Source organism: Protopterus annectens, chromosome 14.part0 (genome assembly GCF_019279795.1).
Source record: "Protopterus annectens isolate FY-2018-M chromosome 14.part0, PAN1.0, whole genome shotgun sequence".
NCBI lineage: Eukaryota > Metazoa > Chordata > Ceratodontiformes > Protopteridae > Protopterus > Protopterus annectens.
The window spans coordinates 748,129,015-748,153,351 of record NC_056748.1 but is presented as its reverse complement, the minus strand read 5'-3'; positions in this window follow the sequence as shown (position 1 = coordinate 748,153,351).

The following is a 24,337-nucleotide window of genomic DNA, read 5'->3' as shown; positions in this document are numbered from 1 at the left end:
CTATGCCCTCAGCCTAATTTACTTATTTACACCAGTAAAATGCATATTTCTCCAGCTAAATCAATCAGCTTCTCCAGTACATTATCTCTCCTACCTTACAGGATGTTGCAGTGGTGGATTATAACTGAGGTGTGGTTTAGGCAGTCTCCAGATATACTAAGTTTTCCATGTAAATAATTACAGTGTGAAATAAGAACCTTCTAAAGAAATACTATATCTGAATGTGATTGACCAGTGAACATCATTTCACATATTTTTCCAGGGGTTATGCCCCAGCCTTAACCCCATACTCAGAGCTTTCAAGATTTTGTGCTCAAAATTCCTTGCTCACTAATTCCCTGGGATTCATATTTACCTGTCAAACAAAAGTCCCCTTTTACAGATTTATCCTTACCACAGTACTAATCTGAAAGTACACAGCTACCTTTCTCTACCTCAATTAATCACCATATTACTTTCAAACATAGTAATATCTTCATAACCCCAGTCTTTTACCCCTTCCTACATCTACCTCTTCAAAAAAATGTCTACCCCAGCCCAGTCGCAATTCTAATCACAAGTCAGTCATCCTCTCAAAACCTAAATATAATTGTTTACACACTCAGAACAAACACACCTACTAAAACATAAACTCTCAGATGACATCCATCCTTACCCAGGACCACATTAACAAATCCCCTTCCTTTCATAATCTCTCCCTCAACCACCATATTCAAAAGTGCTTCTCCTCTTCAAGACTAACCTGAGAAAGATCTGTAACAAACTGTCAGGGGTACCTGGATATCTCAGCACCTAGCTGGCATAATCATAGCCATAGAAACATGGCTAAAGCAGGAAATTCATGATGAAGGAGTGGTTCCCCCGGCCTATGACATCCTTAGATTAGATAGAAAAAAAAAAATCAGATGAGGTTACCATCATATATAAACAAATACTCATCCATACACTTCATCCAGCTAGCCCCCCTTACAATTATAGGAACAGCTAAAATCCTGATGACTACTCTGGGAATAAACAACCATAAAATCTTAACTAATGTACAAGTATATATCTGCCCCTGGAAATAACACTGATTTAACTGAGGAACTCATCTAGTTTCTTTCTTTTTTCTTTAAACTTGTTTGCCATGGTAGTGCACTGATCTCAGCAAACCATTTACAGGCACAGCCTAGGTGAATAGGCTTTATTGCCTAAACACAATTTCTCGGCAGGACAGAAATGATCAAGACAAAGAATTTTCACTACAATGAACAAAGCTTTATTAGACAATACACTCTTACACTTCTATATCAGACAAGCATTAATATTAATATCAAACCAGCTATACTTATGTGTCAGGCAAGCATTAATATTAATATCAAACCAGTTATACCTCCCTCCACTATAACACATTCTTTCAACTCCACTCACCTGCTCTTCCTCTGTCCTTCACCTACCAACACACCCATACCTATGCATAGCCCGCATCTCTACAACACATCAAACACTCTCCTCTTACCTCTCAAATACCCACACACTGTTCAAATCCTTCAGCCCTTAGATATGTAAAACTGACTAATAAGCTCAGACAACTTCTGCTACACAACATAGCTCAAGTTAAACTCCAAGCTGATATCCACCCCAACCCTGAACCACAAACTAACTTCCACTCCTGCCCAACAGCTCTCCCACCCAGCTCTCAGGTACCCCCTTGTTAACATACAACTAATCATCACCCCTCCCCCTCTTCCAAACACCTGCAACACTGATCTACTTTTTATCAATTTCAATCTCCATAGCATTGTGAGTAAAATTACTGAATCCCATGCAATCCTGAACACCCACTTACCTGACATTGCTGCAATTACTGAAACTTGGTTGAAGTCACACATTAAAGATAAAGATATAATTACTACCGGCTGTAACAATATAAGACTAGATAGATTATACAAAATGGGTGGTGGTGTCGCCATTATATACAAAGACACTCTCAAATATCAAAAAGAAATCTTATACTCAAAATACTGGATGACCAAAAATGGGAACTTAACTAATGAACAAAAATTAGCGGCGATAGACATAACTACAAAAACTCACACCCTTCAAAAAATTAATATATACCCAAATCATGATTAACAACAATGCTTATCATACATCATTTTTTCTAAATAAAATAGACCCCAATTCCTCACCATTTTGCCCCATATTTGCCAACACAATCATTGATACTCTCCATATTTTCTGGTCGTGCAAAACTGTCCATAAACTTTAGTGCTGTCTGAGAGTGAAATTGGAGAAATCAGGATATATGAAATCCACCCTCTCATGGGAAATGTCAATATTAAATATTTTTCCCAATACATACACATTAGAATCCAAACATATCATAGTAACATTAAGTGCACTACTTAAATCCTACATAGCTCTTAAATGGCTTGATAGAACTAAAATCTCCTGGCTAGAATTCAAAAATATAGCTATCCAATATGTTTTGGCTAACAAATTAAAAACCGTGAGCAAAAAGAAACTAACCTATTTCAAGCAATATTGGGAAAACCTTATAGAAATTCTGTCTTAAATCTACGCTATAACTAGATTTTAGTATTTTTATCTTACTATCCTCAAATCATTCCAAGCTAATCCTTCCTCCAGCATAATGATGAGATTACATACAACATAGTATAAGGATGCTATGTTATGAACATTAGATATATCAATGTCTATTAACACCTATATATTCAACTCTAAATTTTACCATAATACATTTTAAGAGTGACAACCCAATGTAAATATATGTAAATATTGTAAATAGTTTCTCTTTGATAGATACAGTATAGAATTAAAATTTTACTTCCTTATAAAAATAACAATGGCAAATGGCAAAATTATATATAAAATCTGTAGATGTTTTAACTCCTAGTGAGACTCTACTAAAATTCAGATTATAGGATGTTTTTTTTTGTCATGTAACAAGTTTATTATAATAAATAACTATCTATTATTTCTATTTTAATTGATTTACATTCTGAACTGTAGAATAAGGTCACAGAATTTTATAAATTACAATATGATATGTGTTATTTGACCCTATGAAATTTCATTGTTATCTCTACCATGTATTAACTGTTTATAACAAGCAGAAACTTTTTCTTGTGGAAATTGAAATAAAAATTTAATTTGGAAAAAAAAAAAAGACACTCTCAAAATTGAAAAGTTAAACTGTGCCCCTCCTGACCTACCAAACTCTGAAATCCTTACAACACACCTAGTGATAAACCCAAACAAAACTATTATTATCATAACTGCCTATCTCCCTCCTGGCAATAACCTACCCATCATTGAAAATCTACTTTCTTGGGCATCATCTACTTTCAACCAAGAGACCATTATCATAGAAGACTTCAACCTTGATTGGCACTCATGCTCCTCCAACAGCCCCTCCCTTTTACCAAACCTTTACGACTTCACCTAAACCATATCCTGCCCAACTCGGTTAGACAAATACTCCAAAAGGCAGTCTACACTTGACTGGATACTAACAAACCCAGCCTAGGTTTCCTTTATGAATTTATTTATCTGAATCTGTCGGTCAGTATGTTGGCAATATCTGGTGGCTCAGTATAGGAGGTACCTTTGTGCAGTAACTGAGAGCAAATCTGGGTATTGCCATGGAGATTCTTGATATAACTAAAGAAGGCTTTGTGGTTGTTTTTAGTGTCTCCTGCAATTCTGCCTTCATAGCTGGCTTTGGAGGTTTTGATGAGGGATCTCAACTTTTTGTTGAGACTAATAAGGGAATTTTTCCATTCTTGGGGCTTCACCTTTTCATAGATTCCCTCAGTGACTACTCACCAACCTTTCTATAAAGGAAAAGAGTACAGACCCTAAACAACATAATATATAAATTCATCTGTAACTAGAAGATTTCTCCACCTCCACTTTGAACCTACTTCTTCAACAATGCAATGAGTCACCTCTTAGAAACCTCCCTGTATTTCAGGTTCATAGGTTCATATGTTAGTACTAGGCTATCACCCCTAGGGCCTATAAAAGCCTAGCCATAACAATTCCTTGGCTATTTCTTCCCACACTATTTACTTCCCTGGACCCCAGTCTAGCAGGGTGACTGATGTGATCCCGGGGTGTATTTCCTTTCTCCCATCCGATCATCAAGGTTCTTTTTGAAGAGGGCCAAGGAGGTGCTCTGCTTGACATGTATGGGCAGTCTATTCCAGTGTCTGGAGAGTCTCTGGGTCAGGAACCTATCCCGCCAGCATGTTTTGTTTATTGTGATGACAAGGTTTAGATCCCTGGAGTGTGTGGCTCTGAGGGATTGGGATTTCATTAAGTGTAGCACGTCCAACAGCTCTGGGTTTGACATGGCCTTGTATGTTAAGCAGAGATCGCCTCTGAGTAGACGATATGCGACAGAGTATAGCTGGAGTTTTTTAAGGCGGTCAGCATAGGGCATCTGCTTTAGGCCTGTGATTCTTTTAGTGAGGTATTTCTGTGGCCTTTCCAGTTGTTGCAGATGTCTTGAGAGCTACATACCAAATGGGGCGTTGTATTCTATAATGGGTCTAATGACGGATGAGTACAGTGGGACAATGACTTCCTTTTTTCTGGATGAAAAGCCCTTAGTGATGAGGTGTACCACATAGAAGGATTTCCTGACTGTTGTGGCAATGTGGTTATTGAAGGTGAGACCACAGTCCACCTGTGTCCCTAAGTCTCTTATCACACTTTCGGTGTTTAGTGTACTGATACCTATGTGGTAATTCATGGGTACATGTTTTTTCCCAAAGGGGAATATCTATACATTTCTTGGCACTGAGCTTGAGCCCATGGCTCTGGCACCAAGCATCTGTTTCTGTAAGGCCCTTTTGTAGAGTATACACATCATTTGGGGATTCAATAATGGCTCCTAGTTTATAGTCATCTGCGAACTTTATTAGCCAGAGTCCTTTAGTGTTGGCCTGTACTTCAGAGAAGCAGATGCCAAACAAGAGCGGTCCAAGGACTGAACCCTGAGGTACTCCACTTGTCATTTGTCTGGAGTTGGATTTGGAGTCAGGCACTTTTACAGTGTGGGTTCTGTCAGTAAGCCAGTTGGCAACCCATCGAGTGACATAGGGATTAATGCCCAGCTTAGTAAGTTTATCTATGATTCCACAGTGGGGGATGGTGTCAAAGGCCTTGGCGAGGTCCAGATAGGCTGTGTGGACTGCCTTATCCTCATCCACGGCTCTGTAGACTGATTCGAAGAAGTCAGTCAGGTTCAGGAGACAAGATTAGCCCTTCACGAACCCAAACTGGGTGGGGTCCAGTGTTTGAAGGTTGCCAATATCTTTGTTTATACGTTACATGATAATACGTTCCATGGCCTTGCAGATCAGGCTCATCAGACTGATGGGGCGGTAGTTCCCAGGATCCAAGGTGGATCCCCCCTTGTGGAGTGGGATAACTGTAGCTGTGCACCACTCAGTGGGCACAAAGCCTGAGGTGAGGGTATGACTAAACATGACACTTAGGTGAGGTGCTAGTTCATTTTGTAGTTCATGCAGTACACAGCCCGGGATGTTATCTGGTCCCACGGATGCTGTATTCTTAGCTTTGGAGAGTCTGTTTTTTACCCGTGTGGCCATTATTACTGGAATTTGGCAATCTTCTGGTACTGACATGGGCCATTTAGGGGGTGAGAGGGGGGTGAAGGTGGCACTGAATCAATCTGCCAGGATATTGGCAATATCCTTTGGATCAGTATATTTAATGTCATTCTTTTGTATCTCAGAGCAGATCTGAGCATTGCCATTTAGATTCTTGACATAGTTATAGAATGCCTTGTGGTTGTCTTTGGAATCTTTGGCAATTTTATTTTCATATCTAGCTCTGGAGGATTTTACGAGGGATCTCAGCTTCTTACTGAGGCTGGTAAGGGAATTTTTTGCATCGTGGGATTTTCCTCTTTTCTGCAACAGTTTCTTCCTTTTGTTGTAAAGTTTGTTTATGGTAGGGGACCACCAGATTGGCTTCCTTTTTTTGGAGGAGAGCATCTTGGTTCTATTTGGGATGGCACAATTCATGCATGAGTGGGTGTGCTCGTACAGTGCCTTAGTGTAGGACTCAGCAGTCGAACTTTCAGTTCCCGTCTGCATGGGTGTCATGAAGTTTGTCACTTCTGACTTGAGTAGCATGAAGTTGGCTTTGGAGAAGTGGGGGTGGGATGTAGATGTTTAGGATGACTAGCTTATGGTCTGACCTGACCAACGAGGGGGTGACCATAGGTGTGGAGCATCAATTTCCCATGTTGGTAATTCCCAGGTCTAGGATACTGGAGCCCCTGGTGGGACTATGGATTAGTTGATCCAGGGCATTGGAATTTATGAATTCCAAGAACAATTGGGCAAAGGTGTTGGTACACGAGTAGTTTTCCTAGTTAATGGCAGGGTAGTTGAAATCACCCAGTATTAGGGTGTTTGGTTGTAACTTAATATTTTCCAGTATGTTTAGAAAGGTGTAGTGAGAATCTTGGGGCATGGTTGGGGATCTGTAGCAATTAGCTGTTCAGTACTTCAACAATACCTTTCTTAATATACTGAATAACCTCATACCCATAAGGAAAATAAGATCAAAACCTAAGCACATACCCTGGCTAACAAAAGACACTAAATCACTGCTGAAATGTAGAGACAAGGCATGGTTAGCATATCGCACCACCAAAGACAGAACAGACCTCATCACATATCACCAACTCTGTAATCTAGCTAAGAAACAAATCAGATCAGACAAACAAAATTACTTCCAAACATGCCAGCAAATTCAGCTTACCCACCCCCAAAAGTCTGACAAAACATTAATAACCTTCTCAATCCAGGCTATGCCCCAACCCTTCCCCAGTCCACTTGAATGTAACTGACCCCATAGCTACACAATTTAATACTCACTTTATTAACAGAATCACATCACTTCTAGGTAACCGACCTAAACAACCTCTTACTGTACCCACTCCCTCGTCAAATTCTCCCAACCCCTTAACATTTACTCCCATCCAAACTAGTTACATAAAAACACTCCTCTCCAAGCTCAAACCTGCTGTCTAGCAGCTGAGCTACTACCCAATGAATTCCTTAAAATTGCTGCCCCCTCTATTGCCCATCCTATATCAGACCTGATCAACCATTCTATTGCAGAGCAATACGTCTCCTGCCTTTGGAAAATATCTCACATTATTCCCCTTCACAAAGGTGGGATCTCTAAAGAACTAACAAACTACTGTCCCATTGACATCCTCTCCCCTCTAGCTAAAATCTTAGATAAAATGCATTCACAAACAACTTCTTAACCATTTCCTCAATCACAAACTCTTTTCCCCCACTCAACATGGCCTTAGGACAAAACATAGTACTATCACTGCCTTACTGTCTTTTACCAACACCGTCCAAAGTCTCATAAATGAAGGCCAACTTGTCTCATTCATATTCCTTGATATGTCAAAAGCCTTTGACACCGTTTCACACCAAACCTTACTCAACAAACTGTCATCTTATGGCTTTAGTTCAACTGCCCTGTCCTGGTTCCATAGCTATCTATCTAACCATCAGCAAGCTACTAAATGGGAAAACACCCTTTCCCTTCTTCTTTCCATCTCTATTGGACTACCCCAAGGTTCCATACTTGGCCCTCTTTTCTTTACTATATTTACAAATGACCTCAGCTCTGCAACCCAACTAGCCTCCATAGTCCAGTACGCTGATGATTCCACAATTATTTGCTCAGCCACCACTCCTCAGGAACTAGAAACAAAAATATAAATATCTTTTCAGGATATAGAAACATACCTCACTGAACACCAACTGATAATAAACCCTAACAAAACCAAGACAATAGTTTTCAGAAACAACAAACCCAAAACACGCCAGTTCCCTCTAACAATATCTTCCTCAAATGGCACCAAAATAGAATGCACAAGTCAAACCAAACTTCTAGGTGTCACAATAGATGATACCCTAAGATTTGATATCCACATCGCCCTCACCATCACAAAAGTCCACTTCAAACTAGGCACCCTATATAGAGCCAATCCATAACTTACTGATAGAGCCAGATTTGCCACAGCCCACTCACAACTGCTTTCCATCCTCCTCTATGGATCCCAAATATTTACTAACCTACGTAAAACAGATCTGAATAGTCTAGAATCCTACTATAATAAAATTGTGAGGTTCGCTACAGGCCACCCATACAGAACCCACCACTGCTCAGTACAAACTCAACTAGCTAGAACTCCCAAACGTTTTAACACTCAATCAACTAACCATAGCCACAAAATAATTTGCCAACCCAATGACTGTCCCGCACTTGCTAACCTAATTCAACCGAATATAGATCACAGATAACTTAGGACCTCAAACAAACTAATGTTAAAGGTTATCCAACCCTACAATACTTAAGGGTCCTCCCTCTACTCCTATAAAATTGCCAAGTTTTGGAACACTCTTCCTCAAACCCTAGCAAAAACTGCAACTATCATGAGTTCAAACACCTCCTAAAAGAACATTTAGCAAATCATTGGCTCTGCTCCTGCCATACTCCTGGCTGAGTCTACCCATTCTCCATCTATTCTCTTATAACTGCTCCTTATCCTACCTAGCTCAACCCCCATGGCTACTGCTGATTTCCACTTGGCTAACGTTTTATTATACTTCTATTAGCAGCTAGTGTGGTCTTAAATCCTAGGAAATCAGTGGTCTAACACTGTTTTGAAACTGTATGTCTTGTCTGTACCATAATTTGTTTCTTATTTTTTACACTGCGAGTTATCAAACATTATTAATATTGTTAATATTATTACTATTTAGTTTTCGCAACTGTATGTTTGGAGCTTTTCTCCCCGGGTCTCCACTGAAAATGGGTTTCTGGCCCAGACGGACATTACCCGGTAAACAAATGTAATAAATAAATAAATAAATTTTAAGATAGGCAAACATTAATATTAATATCAAACCAGCTATACTTCTATGCCAGGCAAGCATTAATATTAATACCAAAGAGTAAAAAGGAAAAAAAAGTTAATACATCACCGATAAAGTAAGAGACTTCATCCTAGCCCACACTTCGAATGGGAAGTGCTGTTGTAGTCAGGTAGGAGACGCTATCTGGAAAGTCCTGGGCAGTGCATCCACTCCACAGGTGAGGCTTCTACCAAACAACAGAGAGTCCCAGTTTTTATACCTTAGCTGTTTACCAGTTTTCCTGGGAACTTAACCTTTAGGGATCAACAAAGACTTTCCAGAACAGACCAGAGATGTTGGCCACCCATCCTAGAATGTTCTAGTCAAGCCTTCCAACCCCTATGACTCTGCAATTTCACTTAAGAAAAATATAAAAGAATGTAACCAACAATCAGACTTCTAGACATGTAAAAGAATGTAATAAACAAGTGTCTTTTCGTTACATAGACTAGATGATAAACAAGTTTTAAAAAATAGTTCTGTTTCATCGAAAAATAAAGAATAACTAAATTAACCCTTTCACTCAGTTATCTATACTGCGGCAGAAGTCAGTCTTTCATATCACATTCGTATCACATAGAATCACATGAGAAATGAACAAAATATTTTACTGATATAAGGATATGCTATAAAACATATATGTATTTACAGATGCAAAAATATGCTAAAACAATTAGGTCAAGAAGCAGTATACAAAGTCAGAACATGGACACATGGATGGATAAATGGAATTATGCTTAACAGGGCTTTTTGGATAAGATGCAGACTGAGATGTTTTATGTTACAGGGATATAAGCATATTATTATATAGAGACATATGAAGACATTAGAAGAGGCAAGTGAAAGTAGTTGCTCGAAGGGATACAATGGGGAGAAGACAGGAAAATGGAGAGAGAGGGGCATGAAGAGGGAAGAGAAGCAGAAAAAAGTGTGAGAGATGTAAAAAAAAAAATAATTTCTTCATCTACCTGTCAAGAAACATCATAATGTGAGATTTTAATATTGATTGGCTAACAGTAAAAAATCATATCGTCCATCAAAAACATTAACCAATATGGATTTACTCAACTTATGTATACCCAAACAGGATACAACAAAAACAGTACTAGACAGAGAACCCTGGATGGAGTCCTTACAAATTTTCCAGAAAAAAAATTACTTCCACCAGCTCTCTACCAGACAATCTAAGTAACCACCTACCCACCTTTATTATAAGGGATTATCCACCCACCCCAAGAAGTCACTGCATCAATCAATTTCACAACACAACAAACTTTGATAAAGATGCCGTTACCAGTACCTTAATATCACTCAATTGAAAAATACTAAAACAACTTTGTTAAATGAAGCTGCATCTTTCTTCAATACCACTTTTCTATATATATTCAACAACCATGTCCCTGTTATAAATAAGAGAGTGAAATTCAACCCAGCTCTTTGGTTAACAAAACAATCAAACACACAATCAAACATAGCAATTAATGACAAGTTGATACAAAGCCTTGAGTCACTGGAAATGAAACAAAAATTAATCAAATCTCCAGATTTAAAGACAACTTAAAAATTAGGCCAAAATAAGACCACATCAAATGAAAGATCTTATTACACCACTCAACAAAATGCAGATAATACTAACCATAAATGATCTGTTCAGCAATAAAGAAACTTATACATCCTGGATGTACAAACCAACCAACTCCTACAACAACCAACTTCACAGAAAGTATAGCTAGCCAATTTAACACTTTTTTTATTAAAGCAATTGCTTCAGTCTTAAAAGGATGTACCAACTTCCTCTATAGTTATACAAGAGTCTGCTTAACAACTGAATATAATAGGTCTCAAACCTATGCAAACTTCGTTCATCAAACTTCTTCTCAAACATAAACATGCCACTCTTGCCCCAGACAACCTTCTTCCTAAATACATTAAACTAGTAGCAGATGCAGTAGCCTACCCAGTCAATATTCTAATCAATCGCTCCATTAAAGAGAGGTATGCCCCTCAGGTCTGGAAGAAATTGTACATTTGCCACTTTACAAAGGTGGTCATTCTAAAGATTTTCTCCAACTATCATCCCATTGCCATCCTCTCCCCCTAACAAAAATCCTAGAAAAATATCCATCCCCAACTATTAATATCTATACTGGAAAATAATCAACTGTCTCCTAACCAACAAGGATTTCACGCACATCACAGTACCAAGGCTGCACTCATCAGTTTTTGAACTCATGTTAACCAGCACTGTAATGCTAGCAAACTAGTATCATCAGCATTCATTGACCCGTCCAATGTCTTTAATATGGTGTTCCATCCTTAACTTCTTAACAGACTCTTCTCTCTTTTACTATACAGTCCATCCCTGTCATGATTCTCCAGTTACTTATCTGATACCAGACAGTCAGATGGACTACTGACATCTCCCCCTTCCTATGTCTGTAGGGATTGCACAAGACTGTATCCTAGGATAACTCATTTTGGATATTTTCATTAAAGATCTATACAAATCAACCAAAAATACCTCTATCATACAGTATGCAAATGATTCAACACTCATTTGTTCAGCTAAAATTATTGAAAAATTATAACAACTAACACAAGAATCCCTCCTCTCTCTATAGGCTTGGCTCTATAACTCTCATCTTCTATTGACCCCACCCCCCAAAAAAAAATTCCTTTTTGATCCTAAAACTTTCCAAGAGAACAAACCCAGCTTCACCGTAATGTCTTCCAATACCACCACAACTGAAACTGTTTCATACTTCAAGCTCTTAGGAGTAGTAATTGGCCAAAATATGAAATTTGATATCCATATAAAAGAAAGAGTCAAAAACACACAAAAAATGTATGCTCCTCTATAAATGAATCCATTTTTAATTAAAGAAGCAAAAGCATGTATAGCCACAGGATACCTACTTCCAATCCTTCTTTACTGGGTACCCATACTTGCAGTGTGCAAACCATTCAACTAAACCCACTAGAACAGCACTATAACAACAATTACAAAGTTCACAGCAAACCTACCATACAGGTTGCACCACTGCATAAATCCAAAAGAGCTCCTCTAGTTAGAGCCCCTTCACTACTTGTCTTAACTCTCAACTGAATATGACACTTACTCTAATCCCCAACTTGGAAAAATGTCCAAGCTTGGCCAATATTCTTAGTATATTCCAAAAAGAACTCTATGATTAAGTAATAAAGACTTATTAAGTGTGACCAAATCAACTAACTCAGCAGGAGACTCTATCTTCTCATGTCATGTCTCAAAAATGTGGAATGCTATTTCCTTCCCTATAAGAGTAAACTCTTCACGCAAATCCTTTAAAAAGCCTTAAAAGGGCATTTCATAGATAAGTGGACTTACTCTTACTCTACCCACAGCTAATTATATTTATTTTCTCTTAATCTATATGAACTTCTCTTTTTTTAACCTTAGCTGATATTCTATGCTTCTCTGCCATTACTGCATCACTTCCTCTGGCTATTTTATATCCTCCTACTTATTTTATTTTGCTTGTGATCTATAATCTATCGCACATTGTTATTGTAAAATTTTGCTGAATGGATGCTGCTCATATACATTTATAAATTGCTGAATTTTCTGCGTAATCTCTGCTCTACAACTATTTGAAAATTCTATTGTAAAATGTTATTTATTGTTTTGTGTAAACTCATGTGAAGCATTTCACCCCAGGCCTTTGCTGAAAAGGGGCTCTGGCTAGTTGAATTATCCTGGTAAATGAATGTAAATAAATAAATACAGAATGGGCTGAGAATCTCCAGAATCATCTCTGCACATTGTGCAGCATGTCAGGGTTCAGTCCCTTTGACTAATACTGTTATCAATTTACACCATCAATCTTTTCACAGTTATCTACTGTTAGACTTACATTTTTTTTCTGCTGATTGACCTTATTCACAAAGGGTAAACACCCAATGGATATTCAAAATTTATTGGAAGAAGAATTAAAAAAATGTTCCAATGGTTAACCAAAAATGATTTACAACTTAGTATTTATTTAGCTAATTATTTACTTTTGTTAACCAGGAAAGTCTAACTGGGCAAAAAGCTTTTTTTCAGTGGAGGCCCAGGAAGTAAAGCTCCACACATTGACTAAGAACAAACATTTGCAAAATATTATTCGCATGAACATAATATACATTTATTCACAGTCTTAATACATGAGGTTTCTTAAATACAAATAAATGCTAACAAAAGTAGCAATAGGCATCTTACTAGGAAAAGACTGATTTATTAAGTATGCACGCACAATAATCATTTCATGTTGTTGTTGTTGCAAAAGAGTACAAGTGACACTCATATGTGTGATAATGGCATTATTTTCTGAAACATTCTGTTGTGCTCATTATAAAATGTTAGTAGCCAAAGTGGAGGAGGTTCATTAAATAGTTTATGGATATAGAGTTGAAAGTATTGGGTTATTAGCAGAGGGAGGTAGATGGATAGGGGCAAGAAGCCAGAAAGGTAGGGGACATTTGGAATGGGAAGTAATGGGAGAGATTATTTCATAATGAAATACTATGCTGCTTATACTTCTTGAAGAGTAGCTCACCGCTCTCTCACTCTTTTAATAGTGCTGACCCTTGGAGAAATAGTCAGTTACAAATATTAGTTTTAATATGGATCCTTCTTTAACTTTTAACTCTAAGGTTGAGTTAACAGTAAAATGGAACCTTCATAACTTGAGCATGCATATAAAATAAACAGGTTTCTTACTCCTGACGCATGTTCCTCCTTTGCAAAAAATATCTGGTTACCCAGCCTTGAATATGCACCTCTTACTATAGCACTAGACAATTTCACAAGTACATAAAACTACACTTTTAGTACACTAGCAGAAAGTAGAGTGCATCACTATATATTTTTTAATCCCTCTCTGATTTTTCCCCAATACTCTGGACCATTGGAGTACAGACTTGGGAATTTTAACTGAGAGAATGCTAGGGGCTGCTGCAGGTCTGCTACACCTGTATGTGCTAGATGCTGATGTCAATGCTGCTGCTGCTGACAACAGGCCTAGGCAGAGAAGGAGAAGATTGCTCAGGCCCAGGGTAACCTTCCAGGAGCTACATGACCTGGACATTGTAGAGCACTACAGGGTGGACAGGGACATACTACAAGAACTCACTCAGCTCTGCCACCCTCAACTCAAACCCAGTGCCAACAGAGGGGAACCCACTCCAGTGGAAACAAAGGTATTTGTAGCCCTTAGGATACTAGCTACAGGTACTTTCCAAAGACCAACTGGGGACATGATGTGGGTCTCACAGGCATTAGCATTCAGGGTACTCCACTAGTCCCTGATTGCCATGCTACCACATACCAGTGAGCACCTTTCTTTTCACCTCATTGCTGAGGTGAAGGCCAGCAATATGCAACACTTCTACCATGTAGAACACTAGCCTGAAGTACTGGGTGCCATAGATTGCACTCATGTAAATATCAAGGCACCACCTGGTGACGAGGGTAGAATCTACATCAACCGCAAGAGGTACCACTCCATCAACTGCCAAGTTGTGTGCAATTCCAAGGGGATTATCATGAATGTGTGTGCTGCTAGCCCTTGCAGTTATCATGACTCTTATATCTGGCACACATCACAGCTGTACCAGATGTTTGATAGGAGGTACATTTCACATGGCCATTTATTGGGGAATGCTGGCTATGTCCTGGAACCATGGATGATGACACCCATCAGAAATGCACACACACTAACCAAAGAATGCCATAATGAGGCACATGCACAATCTAGGAACATCATAAAGCATGTGTTTGGGCTTCTGAAGTCACGGTTCCTGTGCCTCGACATACCTGGTAGAACCCTGCAGTACTCTCCGGCCACATGTGCACATATGTTCACAGTATGTGCTATGCTACACAATATGATCCTATAGAAACAGCTACAGCAGGATCAGCAAAGGGAAGGGATACACAGCCCCCCACCAGTGCCTAAGTCACCATAGCCAAAGTCACAGGAGGACTCAGAGGAGGAGCCCCCTGATGATGTACCTGTAGGCAGATGTAGGCATGCCCATTACATCCTGGCTTTGGCTAAGAGACAATGCAAAGCACATTCACTGACAACCTAGGGCCCTAGGGACTGACACCTTACTCCTACTCACATACATATAGTAAAATTGATGCCAGGCACCCCACACAACCTGTACCTATCTATGTATTGGCTGTGTACTGCTTGCATCAAACAGAGTCAGCCCTAAGCTACAGGTCTGTCAACTAGTGCATTCGCAGAGTAAGTCCCTAACCTACACACTACCTGTAAATGTATGGATCTGCTGCAGTTATGCAAGGAAATATAGTGGGCTATTTGGATACAAATAACATCCACACTGGATTACAGTTAATCAGTCCACTAGTATGTGTTCCTTAATATTCACTAGGCCTCATGATTGGAATATGCACTACATCAGACAAGGGAGATGTTAAACAGTTGGGTCACATGATATGTTGACTATTGTGTATCCCTGCAGAACATGTGCTGTTGTCCCCCCACACCCAACACAGCAGTGTTCCCAAATAACTGCTTTAACAGTAGGTCATCAATGGTATATCAGCAGTCCAGGCAAACACAGGGCAGTAATATAGAAATTGATCACATGTTACATGTCTCATTTAATGCAGGAATAACAGTGTAGATATGTATGCTGTTGATTGTGTGATGAATAACTACTCTCTGGCTAATAGCTTTTGTGTGACTCAGTGGACTAGGGAAGTTAGCATGGGTGATGCTGTTGATGGTTCAAATCTGGAAGTATCCCCATCTTTTGTATGTGAGGTATTATTATTTTGGTGTTTTTACAGACTGTCAGTCTGTGTGTGATGTAACATTATGAATTTCTATCACATATTAATTACATCAGACAGCTGGAGAATGATAAGTACATTTCGAGGGAAGTGCAGTACTGCAGAAAGAGGGACAGATGTCAGTGTCTGTAACACACAAAATCCAGGACTGGAGTGCAGGTATGTGTGGGCTGGAGTCACTTTCTAAGTACTGAGAGTCCCACTGGGCATGCCCATACACTTAGTTAAACTGAGTGCAGTCTTGTTGCCCCTTGATCAAAATGACCTGTTATGTATAGATATGTCTATACATACATACATATATGTATATGTGTCTGTCACTGTCTCTCTCTCTCTCACATACATAGTATATCTGTCTCTATGTATTTTCAAAAAAAAAAAAAAATATATATATATATATATATATATATATATATATAGTTAGAGCTATGTGTGTGTGTGTGTGTGTGTGTGTGTGTGTGTGTGTGTGTGTGTGTGTGTATATCCCCTGTCAAAGAACTGAGAATCCCTCATTGGCTATCAAACTGCAATGTTTATGCACTTTTTGGCACTGTAAGTTGCTGCTAGCTTCTAAACTGCCCTCTTCTACAAGGCTTGATCATCTACCTTAAGACTACCAGCTGCCATTGTAGCATCTGACTTAAGCTGTGGCGCATCCTATAAGTATTGTGATCTATAGTGCGTAAGATTAGATAGGTAGGTGTGCTAATCTCACTGCAGGCCACTTGGTGTGTTTGTGTGTGTGTGTGTGTGTGTGTGTGTGTGTGTGTGTGTGTGTGTGTGTGTGTGTGTGTGTGTATCCCCCTGTCAAACAACTGAGAATCCCTCATTGGCTATCAAATTGCAATGGTTATGCATTTTTTGGCCCTGTAAGTTGCTGCTGGCTCCCAAACTGCCCTCTTCTACAAGGCCTGATGATGTCATCTACCTTAAGACTACCAGCTGCCACTGTAGCATCCAACTTAAGCCGTGGCACATGCAATATGTATTGTGATCTATAGTGTGTGAAACTAGATAGGTAGGAGTTCTAATCTTACTGCAGGCCACTTGGTGCATGTGTGTGTGTGTGTGTGTGTGTGTGTGTGTGTGTGTGTGTGTGTGTGTGTGTGTGTGTGTGTGTGTATACCCCTACCAAACAACTGAGAATCCCTCATTGGTATCAAACTGCAATGGTTATGCACATTTTGGCCCTGTACATTGCTGCTAGCTCCCAAACTGCCCTCTTCTACAAGGCCTGATGATGTCATCTACCTTAAGACTACCAGCTGCCATTGTAGCATCTGACTTAAGCCATGGCGCATTCTTTGATAAATAATTCAGACCTTGTAATAAAAAAATGCGGATAAGGGGGAGGCATTGCCATAATGAGTAAAGATTTTTACATGGAAAAAATGTAGCTTATGTTACAAGGAGATGAACATAGAAATATTACAAGGAGTGAAAGTAATTGCTTATGTCTCAAATTAAAGGAACCATTGAATGTTTTTCATGATAGTGGTAAGCTTGATGATAAAACGTTTGACTATTTGTTTGTAGAAAATCCAAAAATATCTGTCATTTATGGGATACCTAAGCTGCAAAGGATCAGGTTAACCCCCCCATGAGGCCGATTGTGTCTGCTTGTGGGTGGGTTATGGAACCCCTTTCTAAGTTTCTGGAGAGTAATTTAAGACCTGTATTAGAGAGAAGAGAAACTAATTTAAAAGACACTAACACCTTTTTAAAGCAGTTGTACGAATGGTCAAGTGGACAACTTTCTATTAGTTCCCATATGGTGACAATGGACGTTGATTCATTGTTCACATCAATACCTCACATACATGGTGTTGAATGTGTCAAAATATTCTTGGAGAGGTTTTCAGGCTATGATACTGAGAAGATCAGACTATTATGTGACCTATTAAAAATGGTTTTAACATCAAATATTTTTATTTTTGAGACTTGTCTGTATTATCAAGAAAGAGGAGTAGCAATGGGAACAGCAGTTGCAAATACTTATGTGAATATTGTCATGTACATGTGGGAAGAGACATATGTGTTGTCTTTGACTAATCCTTTTAAAAAGTGTATTAATTTTTATAAAATATTTATTGATGATCTTTTTGCTGTGTGGGAAGGTAATTGAGATGAATTTGAACAGTTTATATTATATGTTAATGGAACTACTACTTTCTTAAGATTCAAACACGATATTTCTAAGGATCAGATTATGTTCCTTGATGTGAAATTAATGAAGAATGAGCAGGGTATAATATATACAGAACTATACAGAAAGGAGGTTAAGTGTGGTAGTTATTTGCATCGTAATAGCATGCATCCTTCTTTTATGTTTGGAAATATAATAAAAAATCACATGCAACAAGTAGTTAGACTAAATACTGTACATGATAGGATGCCCGAACAATTAGACGTTGTGGCCTCTGACTTTTTAAATAAGGGGTACCCGGAGTCTGAAGTGCATGTTGCCAGTAGGAGCATACAACAGCAAAGACTAAGCAGAGGGCTTCAGCCCTATTTTGGTAGTGAGTCAGGACAGAGCTAGAGCAGGACCACAAGGAAATAAAATGAGGTGTATGCTTACCTATAACAGGAACACTGAAGCAGTAAAAAATATTATTAGGCAGCATTGTTCAATCTTAAGGGACATCCCAGCATTAATGGAAATAATAGGGGATCCACCAGCTTTTGGGTACAAAAGGAAGAACACTTTGAAACAGATGTTATGTTATAAGGAGCAACCCAAGGAATTCTTTAAGATAGGAAATGTGAAACAAGGTACATTTAAATGTGGGAATTGTGTTTACTGTAAGCATATATTCACAGAGAAGTCTATTAAACATCCTATGACAGGTAGAGAGTTTGCTTTACATGCATATGGGAATTGCAACACAAGCAAATTAATATATTTAGCTAAGTGTGACATCTGTGATGCTTTTTATGTGGGTATGACAAACAGGAAATTTAAAGAGCGTATAGCCTGTCATCTTAGTGATATTAGACTTAGAGTAGTCACAAATGCTCTTAGTAAACACATTATAGAGAAAGGTGATCAACATAGTTTTAAGTCTATGATTTTAAAACTAATTTATAGACCATTGTGGGGTGGGAATATAAAACTTTTAACTGAAATGAAGAGATGAGATGGATTTTAAGAATGAGAGTGTCTGTACCACCTGGTCTTAATGACAGTTTTACTTTAAAGCCTTATTTAAATATGCTGCATCAGAAGGTGTAATTAGAGTCATGTGACTTTTTAAAATGTATTTAAGTTATGTTGTTTAGTTAATAGTATTTATTTCATCTGAAGAAGCCTTGAAGGTGAAAGTTTTTACTTGCAAACTTGAACTTGGATTAAGCATTTGTTGTTTTAGAGTGTTTCCAGTTTTCTTTTTCTTTTTGGGAGTGAACCGTGATGTGATGCAACAGGTGGCGGAAGGACAGCAGGCCTTCTACAAGCACCCCTATCAATCCCCCTCTGGCTATAGCCAGTGTCTACACTCACTGCATCCCTAGTTGCCACACTTTCCTGTTCAATGTCCCCACCCACTGACTGTTCAATATCTGTGGCCTCTGGGGACTGGGTATGTGTAGGCATACTGACTGTGTACAGTGACAATGAGGGCAGAAGAGTGATGTGAACCTCTGGGACAAATTCAGCCTTTGAAACACCCACCTGTACCTCACTGAGGCCACTATCATTATCAGAGTCTGAAGAGACACTGACATCAGGTTGTATAGGTGACAGAGTCCAAACCCCTGGTCACCTGTGATAAGAAAGGAAAAAGCAGTACATTAATATCTACACTATTATGCTCTGTAGTACTATGTTGCTATATATGTACAACTCTATACACTGCTGGCACTAACACAGACCTGCTGAAACCCCAACCTCATATAGTAGGACATGAGGATATTACTTTTCCCACAAACAGCTGTAGTTACTTGTAAATAAAACCTCTTTACACAGCAATCTCATCAGCAACAATGAAGTACACTGTTGACATTTGTGATGACTCTGCACAGTTGACACAAATGGCAATGTGCAATGTTCTGACAATGCTGTCATATGCATCAGTGTGGTCGCACCTACAAGGCATATGCATGACTCTAACATATGTTCAGTCAGAAAATTTCTGTGCAGTTGGCAATCATGTCGACAGTACACCAATCCAGGCAGCAGGCCTGGGATGACACTTTAGGGATTACATTGCTGTAAACCAACATCTATAACAAAACAGTCTTGTGCTTACCAGGAGCATGACCACAGCCTTGTCCGATACCTGACAGACCTGTGAAAAGTTGAGGAAAAGGTAATGTCAGTCCCATCACATGTTGCACCACAACAAGGTAATACATCCATATATCTCACATTTACAGTAGCTACTTTGTTAATTGTTATATCAGTCAACATCTGAGCACAAGAGCCAACCTGCAGTTAACCCCCCCACAAAGAACACAGACCTGACACCCACATAAGAATATGTTCACCCTTGACATACTGAATGCTACAGTATTCCAGTGGTGATCAAACTAAGCTTACCTACACACTCCTCTGCCATGGAAACTGTGGCACCCACATCTATGATGTACGGTGTGATGGATGCCTGGAGGCTATCATTTGTGCCTAAGTTCACCTGGAATTCCTCAGTGGCTGAAAGTGGTTGTTCCACTGCAGGCCCTCCACTGGTGATGCCATGACCACTAGCTACATCTATTGCTCTTCTGCATGCAGCATTGATCATGTCCGTTGCACAGTGTCGAACCTGCTCATATGTCCTGCTTTGATGACCTGTGGCATTCACATCATGGACAAGGTCAGCCCACAGTGCTGCCCGCTGTTCCCTGTTTTGCCTCCCCCTGGACAGTAGGAGTTCATGGTGTTGCTGAAGGCCTTCAAGTATAATATCATTCTCCACATCCATGAAAGGTGCACAGCATCTTGAGTACATGTTTCATGAAAGACAACAGAATGGGAACACATGTCAGGATCACATATGTGGAAGTACACTATGTATAGATACAGAACAGAATGGCTGGCAGTATCCACGGCTTGATCACATGTCATATTCCACAGTGTGCAAACATATTAAGCGTGTGGATACAACTAAGATACTTACGATAGTCAGTTATTCCCATGTGTGCCATGACAGATACTGTTATATGATCATACAGCCAACACTGGAGTCTATTATAGTGTGTCCCCTAGGGGCAACCTCCCCCCAAATAATATGTCAAAACAACAGTGCCAAGTAAATAGAAATGCACTATATAACCACTATAAAGAGACAGTCCCATGAGACCAGTGTGCCACATTGATAAAAAACATTCCACCCTTGATGTATTGTATGTCCACTGTAGGTGTAAAATATCTGGAGATTAATGACATGCCATTATCACAGTTCTAAGAAAGGCTGAATGCTGTAAGCCCTATTCTCTGTAAGTATATCCAAACATCTACAGCCTGTTGTAAACAAAGTGTTACATACCTGCTGGAGTGCAAAACTCCTCTTTTGATATGTGGTGATATTTCAGGTTTTGCAAATGCATGTTCTGTGTGCAGAAAGTCTCATACAGAATGGTTCCCCATAGCTAGCAAGTTGCCTTTTAACATGTTTCTCATTAGCAGGTGATTGCCTCTTAACCAATCTGTGGTTCTGAAATGCTAATTTCAGCAAACATAGCTGATTTGTGCCATCATCACCCAATGACATGCAACCACTGTACAAGATATAAGGCCTTCATATTAGATTAGAAGCCCTTTCTGATATGTTGTGCTGGACATTATTGTAGTGTAAAGACTACATCATTTCAGACGGTAAGTCTGTAGCAGCTACTGTTACATAGAGATGTGTATGCTACAGGCTGCAGCTGCTGCTGCAGGTAATAGGCCTAGACAGAGAGTGTGAAGGACAACAAGCTGTAGGAGTAACTGTGTGACCTGTGTCAGCCTTGTGGTAGAGGCAAAGCCAGAATGAGGGTACCCATTCATCATACCTCTCAACCTGGAAACATCAAAAATCTGGACAAGGCCCATGAAAAATAGGTACAAATCTGTATGCTGATTAACATCTAATTTGCATACATAATTACGTAACCCCACCCACTAAAATGGAACTGTGGGATACCAACTTTCAAACGTAACTGAAGAACAAGCAACCAAAATATCCCCCCTGCAGCCATTCCAATGCCCCATTATCTGGTTGTTTCACCCCATTTACCATAAACACTAATGTGTGCATACTGCTTTACTTCTACAATGATTATTTGGGTTTTATTTTTATAGCACAACAATGTACAAACACTAATAGACATATGGTAATAACAATACTGTCTCACAATGAAATGAAAATAGACTTGGCATTAAAACTTGTCTGCCCTTGAAACTCACATTCATTGAAACAGCATTGAAACCCACACCACATCCAAAGAAATTGCATCTGGCCAGTGGTGGATAAAGATTATCTCTGGGCTGTTTTCAAATCATTGGCCCCTTGCACACAAAACAAGAAGCATACATGTGTTCTTTTCTTTGATACACCTTCCTGACTTTATTAAATTATATTTATTGTATAATACAGCACACTTGTTGAAAGAGTGCATTTTAAATTTACTGTTTGAACATTTTTCCAGTAAACCGTACTGTAGGCAATGAAACAAAATGCATGAGCCATTAATGACAAAACTGCCCAATTCAGAACATTTCCATCATAAAAGTCTACTTCCACATCCACACAATAAATAGAATGACAGCAGTGTAAGCCATAGGCATCTTGCACAGCTTCTTGCACTTATTTTTCAATTTCATTTTTTTGGGGGGGGGGGCAAAAGGTCAAAAAACAGGGACACATTTTAAACATTGCTTGTATAATTTTGTAAAGCTGCTAGAATAAAATGTTGTTACCACCATGCATTTCACTAGTAAGTCTTGAGCCCAGGACTACAGTCAGAGCAACATACCACTGTGCTAAATCAGCAGCTTCCTGAAAAATAGGAAGACTGAAACTTACTGGCTATCATTTAGTGAATTCATTTTTCACTTCTCACCACAGCTGTCAACTCTTAGCACAAAAAACCTGGGGAAATACAAATTCAGTTCTCACTATTGCTGTCAACTCTTAGCACAAAAAACCTAGGGGATATAAATTCAGTTCTCATTATAGCGGTGAACTGTTAGCACAACAAACCTTGGCAAAACTCACAAGTGGTGGTGGCTAGGGACTTTAGGCCCTTTTTACCCTGTACTCAATGTACTGGGTTTGATCTTTAGTGCCTGTAGCCACCAGGTATTATTGAATGGGACACACACACACACACACACACACACACACACACACACACACACACACACACACACACACACACACACACAGTAGCCATTGACATTCGTTTGAGACAGTACATTAATTCAACTTCAGTTTATTTACAGCACAAAAGAAGTTAAAGCAAAATTCAGTTTATCACACTGCAGCTTATACAGTTCTGGCTAGTTGCAGTTATAATTTTGTGACTGTCAATTCTGTCAGAGAAATGCCCAAATACATTGGTGTTCTGAAGTATTACAGCTCTGGTCAGGCTGGCTCACAACTACAGTCTGGTATCAGAAAAAAAAACTACCCAAATAAGAGATAACATTAACAGGAGGAATACACTTTACAGTGGTGGTAACATACATTTAAACATTGATTGTATCCATATAAGAGTAAGTGATATTAGGATTGAGCAGTGATTCTGGAGAAAAAAAATGTTGGAGAGAAAAAATAGTAAGAATGGTAATTGAAGAGGATACAATTTTAAATGTTTCTACTTTAGAGAGAGTGTAGGTTTAGAGCTAGTAATACAGTCTATTTACATTATATACAGCATATCAAAAGAAGACAATGGGAAAAAATAGATTCTATTTTGAGAGACGTTTGAGTGAAGGGGGTGTAGCTTTTGTGTTTGATGTGGAAGAGATGGAGAGTTGCACAAGCCTTTCAAGTGATACATGCTTGTTTTATGTATTTGCAAGCTGTCTCCTTGAATAGGACTTAGTGAATGTTTTTTATTCACCAAGAGGTTGGAAGGCAGGGCATCCCATATTTGCAGGCATAATATGGAGAAGCTGTAGCCTGTGCAGTGTAATTTAGCCCTTAGGTTCTTCAGATGGTTATGGTCATGAAGGATATAAGGTGGTAGTGAAAGGTGCAATGGAACAACTGTCTGGTGAAAAAGGGAAATAATTCTTGGTTGATGAGTTTATGAAGTTGAGTTCCAGTTTAATTCTCTCTGTGGGACTGGTGGCCAGTGGGCTTTTGCGAGTACATGGCAGCGGTATTTTGTCTTGGGAGATAGCTCAATGAATCTGCATATATTTTTGGCTGTTGCTTGTAATGAGGAAAGATTCTTATGAAAGGTTGTGGCTATAAGCGGAAGGTCAGATTTGAGCTGTGAAACACACACACACAAACACACACACACACACACACACACACACACACACACACACACACACACACACACA